Source organism: Orcinus orca, chromosome 5 (assembly GCF_937001465.1).
Source record: "Orcinus orca chromosome 5, mOrcOrc1.1, whole genome shotgun sequence".
NCBI lineage: Eukaryota > Metazoa > Chordata > Mammalia > Artiodactyla > Delphinidae > Orcinus > Orcinus orca.
In genome coordinates, this window is record NC_064563.1 from 139,695,412 (window position 1) to 139,717,801 (window position 22,390).

The 22,390-nt window shown below is 38.6% G+C and overlaps 1 long non-coding RNA gene across 1 annotated transcript; it reads right to left on the reverse strand.

The window, feature by feature from the left end:
• Positions 1-994: 994 nt before the first annotated feature.
• On the reverse strand, positions 995-21,955 carry LOC117199279 (uncharacterized). The gene is made up of 4 exons (XR_004480475.2): positions 18,895-21,955; positions 17,771-17,994; positions 8,133-8,286; positions 995-4,423 (listed from the first exon to the last, which is right to left on the reverse strand). It is a non-coding gene; the product is annotated as an uncharacterized LOC117199279 (long non-coding RNA).
• Between the last annotated feature and the right edge of the window lie 435 nt (positions 21,956-22,390).

Genomic DNA, 22,390 nt, shown 5'->3' on the forward strand with positions numbered 1-22,390 from the left:
TGTGTCAGTTATAAAACATACCGTTAAGATAACATTGAAAAGGTTATATTAGTAAACTGCACTATAAGTATGATAACCTTCAGTTCAAATCAGAGACCAAAAAGATCCAAAGCTAGGGAAATAATTTCACCCTTACTTAATATGTTTTTCAGATTAATCTAAGAATGACACCAAAAGGCCAAGATAAGAAATGCAGGCAGTGAATGCAAGCAAAATATTTTTTTAAAAGACCATTTTAATATTGGAAATCAACATACCCATGTAAGTGATCAAATAGTAGGAATTAATGATGTCCTAAAAAACTTCCATTTTCCATCATTTTATTGGTTTGAGGGCTTTTAGTTTCAAGCAGAAATAAAATGAGCTTCCTTCCCTGAAGATATAATAGTCGTTGTCTGGCCTGATTTTGACACTGATTTTATAAGTTATTTGTAGAAGAACAAACATCTTCAAACAGACAGTTCCTTACTGAGCACCTGTGATACACCAGGCGTTGTGCTCAGGGGTGGATTCAAAGAAGAAAAATGTCCTTGAAGGGCTCAAAATCAGACACATATTTTTTTAAGCTAAAAAATAAACATGTGACTTAGATTTTTTCCAAAGGGCCTGCAAATTGGAATTTATCCAAATTCCCTGAAAAATAGAAACCTAGGGAGAAATTAAGACAAGGTTTTATCCAGCATGTTATCTACACATTCTTAACTATGGTAGGAGCCTCCATTTTCCCCACTAGCATGGGAAGAGAAAAGATACTAAAAGTTCTTACTTCCACACACTTCTTTTTGTGTCTCTCCCTAATATAGTTGCTTCATTTCTTGAAATTCCTGCTATTTTATTAGTCCCGTGTGAGGAAAATGGAGGTCAAAGCCAAGAGTCTCTCAAGATGAGGTAAAAGGAGGGAGTTGGACTCCATGTAGCCCAGTCCAGAGCTTGAGGACAGAAGACTGAGCTAACAATAGAGTGGGTCCCTTTGCCTGGAGGGTCCTTAATGCTAAAGACAGACTGTGAAGAGCTAGATGATTTTGCAGGTATATTCCACAAACTGTCCTCTTTTATACAAATGATTCCAGGGAGGGCTCCCCACTTAAATTTATGAGGCTGGTATAACCTAGGCACCAAAACTGGACAAGGACATTAAAAGAAAAAAGTGCTATAGGTCAATCCATCTTATGATCATTAATGCAAGAATTCTAAATAAAACATTGGTAACCTAAATCCAGCAGGCTATTAAATAATTACATCATGGCCATGTATGGCTTATCACAGGACTACAGATTAGATTAACATTAGAAAATCTACAAATATAATTCACAACATATTACAGGAGAAAAGCTATATGATTATCAAAATATTCAGAAAAACACAAAAGTAAAATTCAATACCTTTCTGGATAACAAAACAAATACCCTAAACAAGTTAAGGATGGAAGGAACCCCTTTAACTTGATCAATGGAATCAACATAAATCATACACAATGGTGAAGAATTAATAACATTCCCTTAAAAGAACCAAAACAAGTCAGGAACAAGAAACAATGCCTACTCTCACTGCTTTTATTTAAAATTGTACCAGCAATCCTAGCCAGCACAATAAGGCACGAAAAAGAAATAATCGATATAAGCATTGGAAATGAAGAAATAAAATTGTCATTATTTGTAGACTAAAGAATTATTTACGTAAAAAAAAGTTCAAGAGAGCTTACAACTTATTAGAGAAAAGAAATAGTGGTAGAAAAATAGACCAAATGAACAGATTAGGGAAATTTACAACAGACCAACATATCCATGTGCACTTCATATATGAGAGAGGTGCTAATATAAACCAGAAAGAAAGAATGAACTATTCAAAAAATGTTCTGGGCTGACTGACTACACATTCGTAAAAACATCTTTGCCTCATGCCAGATTCAAAAATAAATTCCAGATGTATTTAAAATCTAAAGATTTTTTTAACTTAACATTTATGGAAGAAAAAATAGAGAATAGTTTTAGAACCTCAGGATAGAGAATCACTTCTAAACCAAGACAAAAGATGACAAGGAAAGAAGGAATGATACATTTTTTGCTACATTAAAATTAAAAACCTTTGTATGACACCATAAACAGAGTGAAATCTATAAGCCAAATACTGGAAAAGACAGCACAAATACCTGCAAAGGAGATTTTCCTGTAGGTCCTATTGGCCAGAAATGGGACAGATGACCAATCATTGCTTATCTGTAGGAGCTTAGGGAAGACCTGCCGTCATTTCTTGGGACATTGCCACCTCACACCTCAACCAAATCAGGACACTTTTAATAAGAAAGAAAGGAGGGAAATGTTGGTTGGGTAAGCAAACTATTACGTCTGCTAAAGACAGCTCACAGGCAGCTGACAGAAAAGTAAACCAGAATGATTAATAAACCAATGAAAAGTTCTGGGCTTCACTAGCAATCAGAGGAATACAATTTAATGGTTGGGGGAGGAAGAGAGAGACAGAATATCATAAAACCATCAGATTGAAAAAATTCTAAAACATGTAATAACACCACAATATTGGGGTTTGAAGAGGCCCATCTCCACTTAGATGCCTTGTAAGCCTCTCAGTATTCAAACCCAAACTGCTTCCTACAAACCCTTCTTTCCCCCAGCCAATGGCACCACCAACAACTTAAGGGGAAGACTTGAGTCATCCTTAACTACTATCACAGCTTCATGGCTCATATCCAGTCACCCTGACATACTTGTAGGTCCTTCTTTTCTGTTTCCACAGTGCTAAAACCCATTTCCACTACGTGGTGGATGTCCTCATCACTTCCTGTATGAAAATCCTCTACACCCTCTTAACCCATCTTTTTGCTTCCTATCTTGCTGTCTTCCAACCACTATTCAGCAGGTAGTGGAGCTGTCTCTCCATGCTTAAATGCTCCCAATAGCCATTGTTATAAAGATCAAGATGAAATGCCAGATGGGACGTCCCTTAAAGATCTTTCTATACCTCTTCCAGCCCCATCTACAGGCCTCTCTAGGAGTCCACACCTTCCTATTGGGTTCAATTTTCTTTTCCCCAAGTACATTCATTAAGAGTTATTTTAGTGAGGATCTCTGAACAGTAAATTCATCTAGCATTTGTATTAAATTGTTTTTATTTGCTTTCATCTTTGAATGATTATTTATTCCATGTTCATTGTTATTATCCCTCAGCACTTTGAGGGCCAAGGAAGGCCACTAATGATGGCACCCAGGACACAGACCAATGATGCAGAGTCAAAAAGAGAAGAAATGACTTGCCTTCCTTCTAATTTCTGTCTGACCAGCCTTACTTACAAAACAGAGTGTACTTCCCAAAGAGAACTTCTCCATACTCTAATCAACAACTTTGCTTTGCTTATCTCTGACAACACAAGGCTCTTCCCAAAAAAACCCAAAAAAACAAAAAACAAAAAAAGAAAACAGCAAGGGGGACACCGTCCTGACGATCTTTGTAAGGTAAGAAAAGTTCAGAAATACTCTTGCACCTTTCCATACTTTAGAGGCTGTGATGCTTAGCTTTCTATGATTATAAAAAAGAAATTTATAAGTTAAAAAAATGTTAAACTTTCTATTTTAATTCTAGATGTAAGATCCAGACATGAGATTCAATGCTCAGGACACTGAGGCTAACTTATTTCTGTAAAATAAATCATTTCCTTTCAGCTAGTAAGCTGAAAGGAAATGTATGTTATTCATTAGATTACCAGTACCCCCATATCAGCACTACTGGGTAATTCTTTTTCATCTCTAAAACACCAATATTTGTGCCTAATTTAATTGATTTATGCCAAAGATGCAGGTGAAAATTGTTTTGAGTTTTATTACATTACTAAACTATTAGCTTAGTGTTTCAGAGAGGAAGAAAAAATGTTTTGAACAAATAAAAAGAGATCCAGGTGCCCACTGGCCAAAAGAAAACACACCAAGGAGTGGCATGCACATACAGGCTTCTGGGTACAAGTTTAAATCAAATTTTCTTAGGAGAGGCAGACATTGCTTATATTTTACAAAGGATATATTTGACCTAAACATGCATAAAACATAGGTGATCATATTCTAAACAACCTAAAAATATTAACTCATTTCCCCCTTATTTGGCATTTCCTTTGGCACTTTTGTACGCAATCTGAAATCCACTGCAAAGCACTTGACATACATACATACAGTCTCATATGTGCCCTCTTGAAATGCGAATGTATATAAGCCATGTCTCAATGTAAGCTGACAACAAATTCTTTTCAGGCAAAGACCATGATTTTTGTCGTTATTCTTTCCTAATTATTAAAAATATCTCAAAATACCCACTCTGGTGCTGTGTTTAGATTTATATGATAGATTTGCTTTCCCCAAATGCTGTACTTCTTTTACCACCAGGACTTTGCATGTGGTTTATCTGGAACATTCATCTCATCCTTCAAGAAATAGACATTAAAAATATGGTTAAAAGATATTATGAGAAACTTTATGACAGTAAACTTGACAATTTATATGAAATGAACACATTCCTTGACAATCATGTCTTACCAAAGCTGACACAAAAAGAAAGAGAAAATATGAATAGCTCTATATTTATCTAAGAAATTGAATCTGTAAATAAAAATATTTCCACAAAGAAAATTCTAGGTCCAGATGGCTGCACCTGTGATCTCTTTTAACTATGTAAGGAAGAAATGACATCCATCATACACAAAACCTTTCAGAGAACAGAAAAAGTCCAGCTTAATCATGATATCAAAATCTTCAAGGGCATTACAAAATAAAGAAATGATACATCAAATTCACTTATCAGGTACAAAATCCTGAACAAACTATTTGCAAACTAAATTTAGTAATGTATAGAAATGGAAAATACATTATGGTAAATTTGGGTTTATCCTAGGAAGGCAAAGTTGGATTAATATTAGAAAATTCATATAATTAACTGCATTAACAGATTAAACATGAAATCATCATATGGTCCTTCCAATAGATGCAGAAAAAATGATTAGATAAATTTCAATGCTCATTTATGTGAAAAAAAACCACAAACCTTTAACAAACTAGGAATACAAAGGGACTTTCATAACCTGTAAAGAAACTTCATAGCAAATATACTTTATGATGAAAGTTAAAAACTCTCCTTGGGAGTCAGGAACAAGAATCAAATGCATGTTATAATTTCTATCAAAATTTTAGTGGAAATTCTAGCAAGTACAAGGAAATATAAGCTAAATGCATAAAGACTGTTATGAAAGAAAAAAACTTTCATAATTCACAAATGATATGTTATTATGATTTTAGCATCTATGTTCATGAGTACATTTGCATTGTCATTTTTCATCCTCATTCCTGTGAGGTTTGCTCAAGCTTATGCTAGTTTCATAAACTTTTTCAATACTCTGGTATACATTTTGTATGTATTAGCTGTGTCTCTTATTTTCTGATGCTTTGACATTAGGAGGTCTTGCTGCTCCTAGAGAGACTGCCCCACCCCACAGGGTTAGCTAATTCCCAAAGATAGTAAGCAACTCATCCCTGAGGGTGCCTTCCAAACGTAAACCAACCCAGAGCCCACACACCTAACTCCTTCTTTATCAGGCTTTCACATATCAGGACACTATCCACCTGCCCCAATCGCTCCAGGGTCACATTCCAAACACCTAAGGACAGCTCCTATGCCCCAGAGCCTCCTGAAATTATTCAAAGTAATCAATCTTAAACCTGTTTACCCTGCCTCACCCATTCTTTTGTCCATTGTGGAAAGAAGTCGGGCCATGTTCCTTCTGCTTGCATCCTCGAGTATAACAACCTGTCTTTACAATGGTAATATTCTCCTAATCAGTTGACCTTGCCGGAACTAAGCAATAATAAAACCTCTTATTTTAAAATATATAAAATTAGAGTTATTCATGAGAACCGGCCCTCGTCCACCTCCCCTTGCATTACTGGTCCCTCTCTTTTCAGGTTTCAGTGGCACTGGACTTCTTCCTTTTCCTCTACAAGCCTTAGGGTTTTTGCTCCCATGATTCCCCCCACCCAGAATTCTCCTTCCCCAGAACCCTGCTGGTTCCCTTATCACCATCTCAGGCAAGCCTTCCCTGGCCATGTGGTCTAAAGTAAACCCCTCTCCTGCTGCCCCCTTTCTTTATTATCAATACATTACTATATTTATTTTATTTTATTTTATTTTATTTTATTTTATCTTGTTATTCCATTGTCCTTATTGCAACCTGAAATTTTCTTTGTCTCTTCTTGGTTTACTTTCCTAAGTCTGTTTCCTCGAAAGCCAGAAATCCATCTGATTTTCACTGCTTTAGCCTAGGAGAGTACTTGACACACAATAGGGGCTCATCATCATTGTTTGAATGAAGAATTAATAAATGGACACAAGAATATGCCACAAGCCATGGCAGGTATTTGAGAAAATAGTTTGGGAAAATAGTGAGGAGACCCTATCCCTTAGAGCCAAGGTCATTTAGGGGATGGTGGGGAAGCGAGTCCGTAGGGAGCCCTGAGCACCCAGTGTTGGAGCATAAACACCATCTACACTCTGTACTGCCCCAGCTCTTGATACTCAGTATCCCTCTGTACTGTCCCAGCTCTTGAATTGAGACTCAGTATCTGGCTGAAGGCTTACAATGAATTTGCCTCTTGTGTCACCTAGACTATAGGCTTCAAATAATCGACAGGGAATATTGTAATCAGTGACTAGTTTTAATTCTAGAGAGACCCAAACATGCAATTCTATTCTTCCTTAAAATAAGAGAAGACATCTTAGAAAATGAGATGTTTAAAACACAGATCGCTAAGCATCAATTTGGGCATTATCTGAATTCTGACATCATAAGTGAAAACAGTTTTAACTCCACTTAAAAAGATGTCAGATTCAGGCAGTTTTACAACAGGAAATGGGAAAAGGTTAAGGCCTTAACATGATTCAGGTGTCATTTGATATATATACATAGGAAATAAGGTCAGTTAAAATAATTTTTTTCATCAAGAAATTTACAGCTCAGAATAAAATGATGTTTCAATCCATTTTAACCAGCGTTCCGACTCATTCATGTTTCTTAACATTACTCCTCTGCATTGACCACTTAAAAGCTACAAACAATGGAAAGTTCAAAGAAGACCTCTGTGCTTATTTCACTAACATTTTAATTCCGGTAAAGTTTAAACTACTGAATGCAGCTATTTTCATGACAAAAAAAAAAAAAGGAGTCTGCCATTAAAATGTGGGTGACTGGAATAAAATGGAGAAATTCATTAGCATCAAAGTTTCTTGGTTCATAAAACAAACCGGTTCAAGGGAGGAAGCCAGAAAAGTGTGAATAAACCTCAACGGTTTTGCTGTTTGTTTATAAATATCTATGCACATATTCAAGACCCAACTCAAATATCACTTCCAGGTGACTACTTACCTTTTCCTCTCCTGTTTTCCAGTGTATAAATATTCTTATGCATATTTCCTTAGATAATAGATATCTCCTCTACTCAACTTTTGGCTTCATAAAAACAGAAGTCCTTGTTTTGTCGATTTTGAAACCCCAGGCCCTGGCATAGTGTCATACTTTCAAGAAAGGTTTATTGACAAAGTATGAGTATTTTAATCAAGGGCCTCCTATATATGTACTAGGTGCTGGTCATTGTTGCTCTAATAGTAATTTTTTTTAAAAAACCCTGATCTGCCCCTGTCCTCAAGAACCTTATGTTCTGATTGTGGAATTTAAAGAGGCAGAGGGTTTGTTTACTAGTTACCACTCTGTCTTCACCCAACCAGTTCGTGAGGAGTTTAATAGCAACCTGCCTGTATTTTTTTTCACAAAGGATTTATACTCCAAATATAGTCATCATCATAAAAAATCAGGGAGTTGTGTCACACCCTCTTAACACTATCCTTAATGGTCTCTTCAAAATTAAGGAAAAAGATCCATAAGATTCCAAATTGTTTATTAAAGAAAAGCCCTGACTGATGACATGTTTCAGACCACGACTGCCATAGTTTTTAAAGAAAGGAAAATTTTAAATGTAACGTGTGGAAGTCACTATATTAATTTAGTTATAAAATATATCTAGTAAAGAGCTGCTTCTAGGTATAATTTATACGGTTAATGCGTCCAACTATAAATCAAAAGCACTCACCGTGGGGTGTTTCTAGTGAAACTGTCCCACTCTCCATTAATTTTACTGACTGGCATTTCATTCGAAGATTAAGCAGTTGATTTTTCAAGCAGTAACACAAATTCTCTTTTCTCTTAATGGAAGATGGTGAGAAGGTGTTTTCCACATTTCTGGCCTACGAGGAGAGACAAGTTTTATTGTACTGGATTGGAAAGGCAATGCTCCCATTTGGATAGGTTGGGTTTCTTTGTTGGTTTTTTTGGGGTTTTTTTAGGCACCTATACACATAGTGTAGAGGTTGAGCATTTTTTTTATTCAAGGGAATTATAAAATATATTTTTTAATGGGGAAAATCTGCTATACTAAAAATGTAAAAGCTATGTCGTCCCGATGTGTGAAATAATTGTGATTTGAAGTATTAGGGTCCATTATCCCCATAGAAACCTGCACACCTATCACAGGTTGGGCTTTGGCTTTTGATTTGGATAATACGGACCCTATAATTGTCCATCGCACTCTGTCACCCAAAATGTCCCACAATAAAAGTGTGTGGTAACTCAATCTTCCCCATGGGAATTAGCCAACTCTGATGTTATGAGCAGGCCTCAGTCTAATTTTTTAAAGAGCTATTTGCCGTATATTTCCCACCAGACAGTCTTAAAATTTATTGTGAGCTTATACACCACATGAAAATTCAGGGTAGTATTGGTAGATCTTTCTTAATTCCAATAATCATCAAGCACCTTTTAAACACTGTTGACTAAGTTATTAATCTCCTATTTTTTTTCAACATCTTTATTGGAGTATAATTGCTTTACAATGGTGTGTCAGTTTCTGCTTTATAACAAAGTGAATCAGTTATACATATACATATGTCCCCATATCTCCTCCCTCTTGCATCTCCCTCCCACCCTCCCTATCCCACCCCTCCAGGTGGTCACAAAGCACCAGCTGATCTCCCTGTGCTATGCAGCTGCTTCCCACTAGCTACCGATTTTACATTTGGTAGTGTATCTCCTATTTTTAACATGGGCTTTTCTAAATTGTTTTCCTAAATCCTGGGAAAAGCATTCCAAAATGATATCTTGTGGAAAGAGCACAAACATACAGCATACACACAAAATAAGTATTTGTAGTCCACTTTCAATTTATTCAAAATATACTCTTCTCTCCCAGTTAAAGGAGAAAATGATTACATATTCAGTTATCTTGAAATAATTAAAAGGTCATCAATTTCCTGTCACGGAAGTGATATGGTTTAATTACATTGTATAAATGTATTGACCAGGCCATGGGGGAGAGTATCCCCATGAGAGGTTATTATCCTAACAACAATCTGACCTCCACTGAGTGGGATATAAGTGTGTACTTAGAGATTTGTGTATATGTGTGGATTTTAAAATAACTGTAGATTTGGGATTAGCAGATACAAACTACCATATATAAAATAGTTAAATATAAGGTCCTACTGTATAGCACAGAGAACTATATTGAACATCTTGTAATAACCTATAATGAAAAAGAATATGAAATATGAAAAAAAATATGAAAAAGAATATAACTATATGTATGACTGAATCACTTTACTGTACACCTGAAACTAACACAATATTGTAAATCAACTCCTTCAGTTTAAAAAAAAAGAATCAAATAAATATAGCAGGATTTTATCTGAAACAACAATAGAAAGTAAAAAATAAAATGGAGTTTAGGGCAATTGTATTGAGATTAATTAAGGTTTGGCTTACTACCCAGAGTCCATAAGTCAAATATCATCCAGACTGACAATTTAGGGTGAAAAGGACTCAAGAGTTCAAAATATAGGGAAGTCAGTTGAAAATAACAAAGGATTATAGTAAAAAAATAATGACTATAGAGTCTCTGAATGGTAAAGCTGGTTGGAACCAGAGAGAGTTTAAGATTTGTTCATATTTTTCTATGAGAAAATAAAATACTTATTCATATAAATACAGAATTCCCTTATATTAATTTATACAAACTTTCCTTTTGCAAGGACTTTCATCCCATCAGACTAACTATTGAAATTGGGCAAAGAAAATGGCAATTAGGGGCTTCCCTAGTGGCGCAGTGGTTGAGAGTCGGCCTGCCGATGCAGGGGACACGGGTTCATGCCCCGGTCCGGGAAGATCCCACATGCCACGGAGTGGCTGGGCCCGTGAGCCATGGCCGCTGAGCCTGTGTGTCCGGAGCCTGTGCTCTGCAACGGGAGAGGCCACAACGGTGAGAGGCCCGCGTACCGCAAAAAAAAAAAAAAAAAAAAAAAAGGCAATTAAATAGAACATCCCTCAAGGTAATCATATTTGCAGTTTCCCCTAATCTACCCTAAAATAGTTAAAAGGAACAAGTCTCTAAGCTGAAGGGTTCATTCTGATATCACCCAGTCACGAGTCTACATGAGCTAGGGAAAACCTACATAGTAAGTCGTGTGGAAAAACTCTGTTGACTAGCTAGAATATCAAAATGTAGTATTTCTACCCAAAAGTTTTGTTACAACAAGTGGTAGCATACAATAGTTTCCAATACAGAGAATTTCTTCGAAGTGAGGTCAATTAGAGTCTTAACACACTGTTATTAACACATGGATTAATAATTCACAAAACAGATTTTTCTCCTCTCTTCACCTCACATCACTCCATGCTTGAGGCTTAACAGATTGTTTGGATACCTCTACAAAGGCCGTTTCTGCTTCATTCATTTGAGCCTGTGCACTGGTTGTCTGTTTCCTGGATGCCACTCCCCACCTCTCTCCCATCCCCGACGAGTAAACAGACTCAACTTGAAGATCAAAGTTCCTAGTAGAGCCCCCAGAGCTGGAGCTGGGCATTTCTTCCACTATTTACCATATTTACCTCTAGCCATGCCTCAGTTATGCAAAGCAGCACAGTAAATGGAAACAACACTGCATCAGGGGTCAGCTCCCTGTTTTGTCACTTACCACCTCTGTGATCCTGAGGAAGCTTCCCAATCACCCAAGCCTTGGACTCCTTATGTGTAAAATTGGGATAATGACACATAACTAAAAAGTCTTACAACAACTAAAAGAGAATTTGTGAAAAGCCCAGCACAGCGCATGGCACACAGGGGCACTCAGCAAATGGTACACCTTCCACAAATCCCATCTCCCTTCCACAAATCCCTTCTCCAGGGTTCCTTCCAATAACCCTGCAGCCCACCAGAGTGGGGACCCCGGGGACGATGCACCCTATGTTAAGTCAGCACCCTGCTTGCTGCCCCCTGAAGCCCTATGTATACATGAAGTTTCCTCTGGGTTACAGCCTTCTCCTCCTCTGTCTCCCCAGCTGATCCCAGCTTCCAACACAGATTGTGATTCACATCATCTGGGGTGAGGTCTGCAGTTGAATAGTTTTTATTTTTTTTAAACTTTAACAACTTTTATTTTATATTGGAGTATAGTTGATTACAATGTTGTACTGGTTTCAGGTGTACAGCCAAGTGATTCAGCTATACATATATATATATCGATTCTTTTTCAGATTCTTTTCCTATATAGGTTATTAAAGTACATTGAGTAGAGTTCCCTGTGCTATACAGTAGGTCCTTGTTGATTATTTTATATATAGTAGTGTGTATCTGCTAATCCCAAGCTCTTAATTTATCACTCCCCCCAACCTTTCCCCTTTGGTAAACATGTTTGTTTTCTATGTCTGTGAGTCTGTTTCGGTTTTGTTTTTTTTTTGGGGGGGGGGCTGGCATATTAATTTTCTTTTTTTAATTTCTATTTTATATTGGAGTATAGTTCATTTGCAATGTTGTGTTAGTTTCAGGTGTACAGCAAAGTGATTCAGTTATATATATACATATATCTATTATTTTTCAGCTTCTTTTCCCATATATGTTATTACAGAGTATTGAGTAGAGTTCCCTGTGCTATACAGTAGGCCCTTGTTGATTATCTATTTTATATATAGTAGTGTGCGTACGTTAATCCCAACCCCTTAAAGCTTAAAGAAGTTTCCTCTGTGTTACAGCTTTCTCCTCCTTATCTGTCTCCCCAACGGATTCCAGTTTCTGACACAAAGGTTGTGATTCACATCATCTGGGGTGAGGTCTGCAGTTGAGTATTTTCTATACTCCTAGGAGTTATTCTAATGTGCAACCAGGATTGAAACCCAACACATCCTTCCGTGATCCCTCTAGCTAACGGAGTCCCTCTCCAAATGTACTGTAATTGTTTGTTTCCTAGATGGCGACACCCTTCAAGGTCAGCACTGTGTTTCACTCAACTTCAAATCACTAAAAACTTAACACAATGTCGAGCATTTTGCAGACCCTCAAAATCTTAATAAATAAAAGGGTAAAATGTTGGCTAAATGGCCCACCTTGCTAGTCCTCTTTTCTTTTCTGGAGAATGTGTATAATATTTCTCCTACTCACAAAGACACTGAAAAATTAAATCAAGTTTTTTTAAAAAAGCATATGTTTGGGTGGGATGAATTGGGAGCTTGGGATTGATGTATACACACTACTATATATAAAATAGATAACTAATGAGAACCTACTGTATAGCACAGGGAACTCTACTCGGTGCTCTGTGGTGACCCAAATGGGAAGGAAATCCAAAAAAGAGGGGATATATGTATACATGTGGCTGATTCACTTTGCTGTAGCAAAAACTGACACAACAGTATAAAGCAAGTATACGCCAATAAAAAAATAAAAAGCCTATGTTTAAATAAATATGTACTGTATAAAGCAATACCATTGCCAAACTCCAATAATATATGTTCATATTCACTTTATACAATAAGAAAGCTGAAAGTAGGAATGTTTGTGAAAACATATCAATTTAGTCATTCAAACGTCTCTCTTGAACTCATTTCTTTTTAATTTGTGGCTTTCATCAGTAACCCTGGAAATAACTTCTTTAAAGTAGAATTCATGGCCGCAGTGACTTTGAACTCAGCTCACAGAGACTGATAGATGCTGAGCTAAACAGCATCTCACTTGAAACAAGACTGGCATGTGAAGCTATGGCCCCAGAAGAAGAAGGATCACGTGTGCAGTCAGTGCCGCTCCTGGCCCCGGAGCTGGATCAAATTCGAAAAAGCAGAACACAACCAGAATCCAGTCTCTAAGCATCGTTCCTCAGGTAAGGCTTGGACACCTCCAGCTCTGATCCCCCCACAGGGGACAATTCGTCCACTTGAACAGTGCCCTGGGTGAGTCTATTATTGCCTTTAGGATGTGGGGAATAGCAGTATTCACTTGCAACTGGGTTCTTGACAAATTACCACAAACTTAGAGGCTCAAAAACTGATAGCAAAAACAGTCCACAGATTTATTCTCTAACAGTTCTGGAGGTCAGACATCCAGAATGAGTCTTAAGGGACTAAAATCAAGGTGTCAGCAGGGCCAGTTCCTTCTGGAGTCTCCAGGGGATAAGCTGTCCCTTGTCTCTTCCAGCTGCTGGTGGCTCCTGACAGCATCACTCCAATCTCTGCCTCTGTGGTCTCATCACATCCTCCTCCATGGTGGTCAAGTCCCCTTCTGCCTTCCCCTTAGGTTTACATTTGGGGCCACCTGGATAATTCAGGATAATCTCTGAATCTCCAGGTCCTTAACTTAATCACATCTACAAAGTCCTTCTTGCCATGGAGGACGACATTCACAGGTTCTGGAGATTAGGACGTGTACATCTTTAGGGGCCATTATTCAGCCCATACAGACATATAACTAGATGAAAGTAAGATCTGTCCACAAATAATTATAATACAAGGCAGCACATAAAGATGCTGTAAGAGAAGGACAGGTGAAGACATACAGAAGTAAGAGAGGAAATAAGTCCTTCCCACTAAGAAGGGTCAGGAAAAGCCCTGTGGGCTGTAGGATTTGACCTGGTCTTGAGAGATGGGAAGACTTTGGAAAAAGTAAAACTCAAAATATGTCAGTAAAAAAGTCAATAATCGATACTCATTCTTCCTGTGATGTGCACATATACATACACGCACACAGTAAAATAAAGCAAAACAGTTTTTTGAAAAAGAATGACCAGGAGTATTCTGGACCTGTCAGCCAATGGTATAAATTGATACCAATGGTATCAATTGTGACCAAGGGTATAAATCGATAGTATATAAAATATTGAAATTCTGGAAATCTACAGAACACAATAGTCAAGGAACTGGCTATCTTATTGCATATATATTTAACATGTATGGTAAAAGAAATATTTTAAGTAAATGAGAAAAGGGTAAGTCATTTCATAAATAAATCCCCCTGGAACAATTGATTATTTGATGAAAAAAATCTATTTAGATTCTCACCTAAAATCATTCACCAAACAATATAAATTCCAAGGGAACTTTAAAATTAAATATAAAATATCAATATGTAAGAAATCAAGAAGAAAAAACTTTTTTAATTTACCATCATTGGAGGAGGTACAATTTACTAAAAGTAAGATGAAAACATTATTATATGTTACTAAGTTTAAATTTTAAGCTTCTCTTCAATCAAAATAAATAAATAGAACAAAATTAAAAGGCAAACATCATATTTGGGGAAAAACAGTCACAGGAAATACTATCTAGACAAAGTATTAATATCATTATATATATAAAAAGCTTAATCAAATTGAATTTTAAAATACTGAAGCTCCAATGGATAAACTGACAGAGGATGTGAATAGGCAATTTCCAAAAAGGAAATGTAACTAATCAACAAATGTGTGGAAAATGTTTTCCTTCACTAGTAATCAAGGAATGGGGCATTAAAACAACAATGAAGTAACCTTTGACCCCTATCAAATTAGCAAAGATTTTTTTAAAAATAATAATTTCCACTGCTGATAAGGGGACTGTGAAAAAGGTACTCTCGAATATTGCTGATATTTTGGTATAATCCTTTTGGAAAGCAATTTGGCAAAGAGCCTTGCAATGTTTATACTCTAACTCAGTAAGTCCACTTTTGAGAATGGAGCCTAAGAAAATAATTCTCAATATTCAGAAGCACTATTTATAAAAGGAAAAGAAAAAAAATCAGAAGTAATCTAAATACCAGATACAAACACAGTTTTTACATAAATTGTGTATATTCACTTCATTAATTATAATGTAACTTTTAAAAATTATATTTTTAAAGAATATGCAATCTATGAAAAATATAAGCATTACAATGTTAAATGAAAAAAGAGTAGGATAGAAATAGTATATACATGATCTTTCCGTTTAGAATGAAAACAAATAGAATAAAGATTAGATATAAATACAAAAAAATATTCACAGTGTCTGTCTTTGGATAGTGAAACCATGGATGAAATAGATAGATAATAGACAGATGGATAGATATTTGTTTGTTTTAATTATAAGATATCCTTTTGTTGTCATTGTCAAACTCTTACAGTTTGTCACATAAAGCTTCATTAAAAACTAATTTTTAAATGCCCCCAATTAAACTTTTTTCCTACTGAAAATTTTCAGGAAATAAATTTTTTCCATTTTTTTAAAATAAAAACTGGCTTTTGTTTTTAATTTTTTTTGTTGTCAGTACGTAAATAACACGAGAATTACAAATTTAGAATCTCCTTCAAGAGAATACCCAGACCACTTTCCTTCTAAGACAATAGTTATCTGGTACAGCATTTTATTTTATTTTATATTATTGTGTTTTTTTTTTTACCGGTACACGGTCCTCTCACTGTTGTGGCCTCTCCCGTTGCAGAGCACAGGCTCCGGACGCGCAGGCTCCGGACGCGCAGGCTCCGGACGCGCAGGCTCAGCGGCCATGGCTCACGGGCCCAGCCGCTTTGTGGCATGTGGGATCTTCCCGGACCGGGGCACGAACCCGCGTCCCCTGCATCGGCAGGCAGACTCTCAACCACTGCGCCACCAGGGAAGACCTGGTAAAGCATTTTAAATCTCCATTGATCACCCCATAACCCTCATAAAGTGTTTCTACTTGCTCATAACTTCTCCCATAAGCTCTGAAATTCAAATAAGTGATACAGTTTTTTAAAAATTCTAATTTAGGTTTTGATATATATCTGCCTAGAGATAAAAGCTAAGTTGATTTCATGTTTTTAAAAAGACCCCCCAATATTATATGTTCTTCTAATCTCATTAGCAATTAGTTTTTAAACTGTTTGCTCATTGAACGTAACATTTGCAGATAATTTTAAGAAATGATTTTTCAAATTGCTCTAATAAATTCATCAAATGACTCCCCACTGTTGGATTTGGCAAAAATGGAGTTTGAGGTTGAGGGAAAGAAGGGATGCAGGCCCAAGAGCCCAGACAATCTGGGAGCCAGAAAACAGTGGCTCCCTGGTCACATCCAGAACCCAGGAGCCACTTGGCACTGGGAACGAAATGCACCCTTCTGTCTTGGACACCAGACCTGGGATGCCGCCGAGAACGGGGCTTGCCTTGGGGGACTTTTAGGAGCCTTCCTGCACCAGTCCTGCACCTTCTCTTGCTGGAGCTCTCCCCTCTGCTGGGGAGTAGCCAGCCATGCAGAGCAGCTTCCAGGCCCTCTTGGGAGCCCTGCTCCCATGGACCAGGCAAGGAGCCCTGGTCAAACATGACGTTGCCTTTAGGACACAAGGAAGACTTGAATATCTCCCTGAACTTCTCTTGCCTGGTTTGTAGCCGTGTTGGATCAGGCCAGAAACTGTGACCTCCTGATACACAGTGTCTAGACAGTATGACATCCAAACCACATCAGCAGACCTCATTTCATCATAAAAAATGTCAACATTCTGGAATTGCACCATCCAGAATTGTAGCCACTAGCCACATAAAGCCATTTAAAGTTAACTTTAAATTTATTAAAATTAAATTAAACTTAAAATACAGTTCCTCTTTTGCACAAGCCATAGTTCAAGTTCAGCCAGAAGTGTCTGGTGGCTGCCACCTCGGACAACACAGGTCTAGACCATTCCCACCATCACAGAAAGGCCCACGGGGCAGCACTGTTCCAGAACATACTGGTTCTAGCAGGGAGTCAACGGGCCCACTTCCCCCATTTCTAAGACAGTAAAACTTAGAGGATCTGACTCGAAAAAAAAAAAAAACAGGGAAGAAGCTCAAATGTTGTTACCATTTAATTAATTAATTAAAATTTGCCTTCAGCCCCATCCATATAAAATAAACTCCTGGGCTTCCCTGGTGGCGCAGTGGTTGAGAGTCCGCCTGCCGATGCAGGGGACACGGGTTCCTGCCCCGGTCCGGGAGGATCCCACATGCCGCAGAGCGGCTGGGCCCGTGAGCCATGGCCGCTGAGCCTGCGCGTCCGGAGCCTGTGCTCCGCAACGGGAGAGGCCCACGTACCGCAAAAATAAAAAATAAAAAAAATAAATAAACTCCTGACTGTGGCCAGCGGTTACATGCAGACTTTGTCATTTTGCTTACTGACTACACATTTTCATTGATCAATTCTAAATTGGATTATTGTTAGTTTTAAAAGCGCCTGAGCAGCAGAAAGTGGCCACGTGGCAGGCAAAGGGGAGATTGATAGCAGAATAAACAGGGAAAGTGACAAGATTCGAGGCTGAATTGATCACTGTCAGCGGGTCCGTGGTCAGCTGTCTGCCCTTTAGTGCCCAAAGTAAACATCAGAATAATGTTTAGACAAACACATTTGATTTTTGAGGTAATGGGTATGTCAACTAAATGACAAACCTTAGAAAGGTCAAAGGGATAGCCATTTTTCAGACTCTTTCAACCATTAATCGTTGATTTTGGTAACAGAGCTCTGGTAGGCAGAGCGGGGAGAGAACGTCGGCTTGTGTGCACCGTGTGATGCTCCAGACAGACCTCCCCAGGATTCACCTGGTCGTCAAAATAAAATGCTGTTGTAAGCGAAGAGTTCCTCCTTTAAAAATGGCACTCAGCATCTCAGTCGTCTAAAGACAATGCAAAAGGCAACAATCTTATTAATCCTTTGAAGGGACTCAGTCCATTAGTACCCACTAAAATCATATTTCTGTGGCCTGTTATCTACAATAAAACAAAGCACAGCAAATCCTTTCCTAATCATCCGTTAGCCTCTAAGAAATTTATAACATTGTTCCAAACACAGGAAATCACTGGTGAATCACAAGTACCCGAAATTATAGTTTGGTACAATTCACCACTTGCTGGGTCATTTTTAATGTGATTTTTTTCCCTTTGAAATATCATACGTTAACGATGACTTACAAGGCCAATCAGCACTGATGGTGACTACTGCGAGCATCCCAAATTCACCTGGTTTATCCGAGCACACAAAGCATTTTTTTTCTTTTGCCTAGAGGGATGTGACCGATGAGACTGGATGGGAATGGAATGTAGGTAGAGATGTTCCTGCCTCCAGAAGGAGCTGAGCATGACTCTGCTTCTCACAGAAGAATGTCATGGTGTTCTTGTGTGCTGACAGTTGCTGCACACAAATCATAATTTATCGATCTGTTGAAATCATGTCACTTGCCAAAATGTTAGGACTCTCTAAACTCATCAAGCACATCAATGTACATAGGAAGTCAGAGAAATGTGAAGTGTATATCTGAGTCCTACCTGTAAACACACGTGCCATGGCATGGAGTGCACATCCCTCAGATAAAATAGTGTCACGAGTAGGAAGCATAAACCATATAGAGGTCTATTGTTTTGCTGTGTAAAACTCCAGCAAACTCACTGTGCAGCTTGGGTACTTAGGAAATAAGTCTTTGAATATATCTGCAGTGTGGGAGTGTCTTAGTCAGCTTCAGTGCCATAACAAAATACCTAGAGTGAGTGGCTTGAACAATAAAACTTTATTTTCTCACAGCTCTCGAGTCTAGAAGTCCAAGATCAAGGAGCCAGCATGGTCAGTTTCTGGTGGGAGCTCTCTTCCTGGATTGTAGACAGCTGCCTTCCTGCTGTGTCCTCACAGGGCAGGGAGAGAGAGAGGGAGAGAAGGAGAAAGGGAGAAAGCAAGTTCTTTAGAGTCTCTTTTAATAAGGTCACTAATCCTACCATAAAGGCCCCGTCCTCATGACCTCATCTAAACCTAATGACCTCCCAAAGGCCCCACCTCTGAAAACCATCACGTTGGAGGTTAGGGCTTCAACATATGAATGTGGGGGGCACACAATCAGTCCATAGCAGGAGGCATGAGGTTATCAGCTATGGAGGTGGATGTTACTGATGTTCACCAATTTCTAGTTCTTGTCTATTTCTAGTGACGTCTTCATTACACTTCTCCATACCCTTGGAATTAAGTTTGGCCATGTCATTAATCATGGCTAATGAAATATGAGGCATCTCACTTCCAGGCTAAAACATGTCACTGCTGTTGCTCAGCTCTCCTGTCATCTCTTACACTATGAAGGTAAGTCCTGAGCCCCTTGTGATGGTGTCATAGGTGGTATTCTAGTTACCATGCTGCAGAAGAGCTGAGCAGCTTAAAAAAAGCATTGACTTACATTCATGGATGCTGTGGGTCAAGAATTTGAACAGGGTAAAAAGAGGATGACTTGTCAATGCTCCATTATATCTGAGGCTGGGAAGTCAATGGCTAATGTCTAGAATCATCCGAAGGCTTGTTCATTCACATATCTGGTGCTGGGGAAGATGATTCAAAGGCTAAGACTGCCACCTTGAGTGCCCACTGTAGACTCTCTAAGTGGTGTGGACTTGCTCACAAACGGCAACATCAAGGCAGTCAGATTTCATACATGGTGGCCCAGGGCTCCAGCAAAGAAGGGAGAAGCTACATGGTCTTTTGAAGCCAGCTTGGAAGGCACACATATTACATCAGGTATGTGCTATTAGCTGAAGTATCAATAAGCTGGCCCAGGTTCAAGGAGAGCAGACACAGATACCATCTCTCCATCAGAGGAGTGTCAAAGAACGTGTGTGCATGGCTGGAGTCGGTGGGGAGGGGACTTTTTAAGACCACTACTGAGGGTGTGGAATGCCTGTTTGGAGCAGAGCCCCACTGCCCTTCCACAAAGCCATGTGGAATAATAATAAACTCTTACTGTGTTAAGCCACTGAGGTTTTGGTGGCATCTGTCCATGCCCAACCCAAATAGAATATCTCCTTAAGTCCTCAAAGAGTTAATGAGCTTCCTCCATAAATATCAAATTAACCAAAACAGGAAAGGCTTCTACTTTAGAGGAGTATAGCTCCAGTACTAAATTCATGCTTCAAAACAATCAGGTTGGAGTGTATAACTGAGTTACTTCGTTGTACAACAGAGATTGGCACAGAACTGTAAATCAATTGCACTTCAATAAAAAAAAATTTTATAAAAAAAAAGAAGCAATCGGGTTACGCGACTTTAAACCAACATCCCCCAAACTGTGTTTGGAGGAACACAATATATATGTCCAATTATTTTAGCAAGAAAACAGAGGTTCCCAATAAAGACACAATAGCATGTACCTGCCCCAGGTATCTGCCCCCAACTGCCTGCTAAGTGGCCATGTCAAACATCACAGATCATCCTCAACACTAACCATCAAACTATCTTCTCCTGAGTCCCCAAAACTACTTTCTCTAAGATTCACTCTAGTATAGCTCCTCTCCAAACCCACATTATCTTTGTATCTTTGTGTATTTAAATTCCTGTCTTTGGTCTACTTTGGTACAGAGGAGAGAGTATGGGTTTGAATTCTACTATTTGACCAGTTATTTCCAATAAGTATGTCAAAGTATAATTCTATGTCTAAACTTGAACTAAAAGCTGGATTGGCGGGGGGAGAGTGAGGGATCTACTGAAGACTTGTTAGTGAAGGCTAAGATCTGAAGTAGCATTTCGTCTCCTCAGGAGGCAAGATGGGCACACAAAACCATATTAGTCATCTGATCGTGTATGATAAGGACATTATCAGAGTCATGAGAAAGGAGATGAGAATTGGTTAAAGTAGAAGGAGACAGCTTTACAGAGGGAACTGGATTCAGCTTGTCTTTGCAAGGAAGACAGATTGGACTGTAAGGGGAGGACAAAGAATGCGCAGAATGTGTAGAGGCAAGAATGCTCAGGGGAGGATCTAGTGCAAGGAAGAAACCAGATAGCTGGACTATGTACAGTGTCCTCGTAAAGCATCAAGTTTTCAAAGTTATTGATAGTTCCAAAGTCATTGTGATCCACTGGAGAACCTGACTCAGCCCACTTCCCAAGGGCTTCAGACCAGATGGAAAACTAGGTTCCTCTTATTTTATTCTATGACCTGGAGCAGCTTGAGAAAAGCAAGAAAAGTCAAGAGCCTGGGAGGAGGTGGGCTGTGAAACAGAAGGTCCTGGGCACAAATCCAACTCTGCTTCTCAATTGCAGATGAGGACTTAACTCATCCACACCTCAGCTTCCCCTTTTGCCACATGAGTATGAAATTCTCATTAACATGACTTCTCTGTGGATTAGTTTGACACTGTGTGTAAAGTTCCCAGCACTGTTATGGTTACACGGTAGATGCTCAAAAGAAGGTGCGTATCATCATCACCATCATCATGGTAGATACTCAAAAGAAGGTGTGTGTTATCATCACCATCCTCATCATTATCATCACCATCACCTCGTTAACAAAATGAAAGATCCCAAGGATAAATTCCAAGCTATGCTTTGGAAAGAAATAGACTAGAAAGATAGAGATTTGTAGAGAACACAGGGCTCATGAGTCCTGAGTCAGCAATAGAATGTGCTTCAACTAAAAAGTTAACTGAAGAATATTTTCTATCCGCGGTTTGTTGAATCTGCAGGTGCGGAACCCACAGGTATGGAGGCCGTGTCAAACATCGTAGTGATGAAACTGTAGTAATGAAACAAGGAAGGAGCAGCATTATAAAATCCCAATGCCAGTTAGTGTTGACTTCTCAGGAGGAGGGGGGAGGACGGATGTCAATGAACATTATTGGCAGTATTCTAGTTCTTGGACTGTGCGGAGGATTGATGCCTGTAACGTATCATTAATAAATGAATAAGTAAAATGGGAGAGGGCCATGCACGAACGGATGATGATAGCTCAAGTATCGAGTAAAATCAAATACTGCCCAGTGCTGTACTTGGTCATGTGAATGATGAGAAAATGTCCTCACGTAGGAATCTTTCATCCTCTGAACACTGAAGCAACATAATTATACTCATTAAAGAAAAAAAAGTTAATTTAAGAATATCATTTTAGGGCTTCCCTGGTGGCTCAGTGGTTGAGAGTCCGCCTGCCGATGCAGGGGACACGGGTTCGTGCCCCGGTCCAGGAAGATCCCACATGCCGCGGAGCGGCTGGGCCCGTGAGCCATGGCCGCTGAGCCTGCGCATCCGGAGCCTGTGCTCCGCAACGG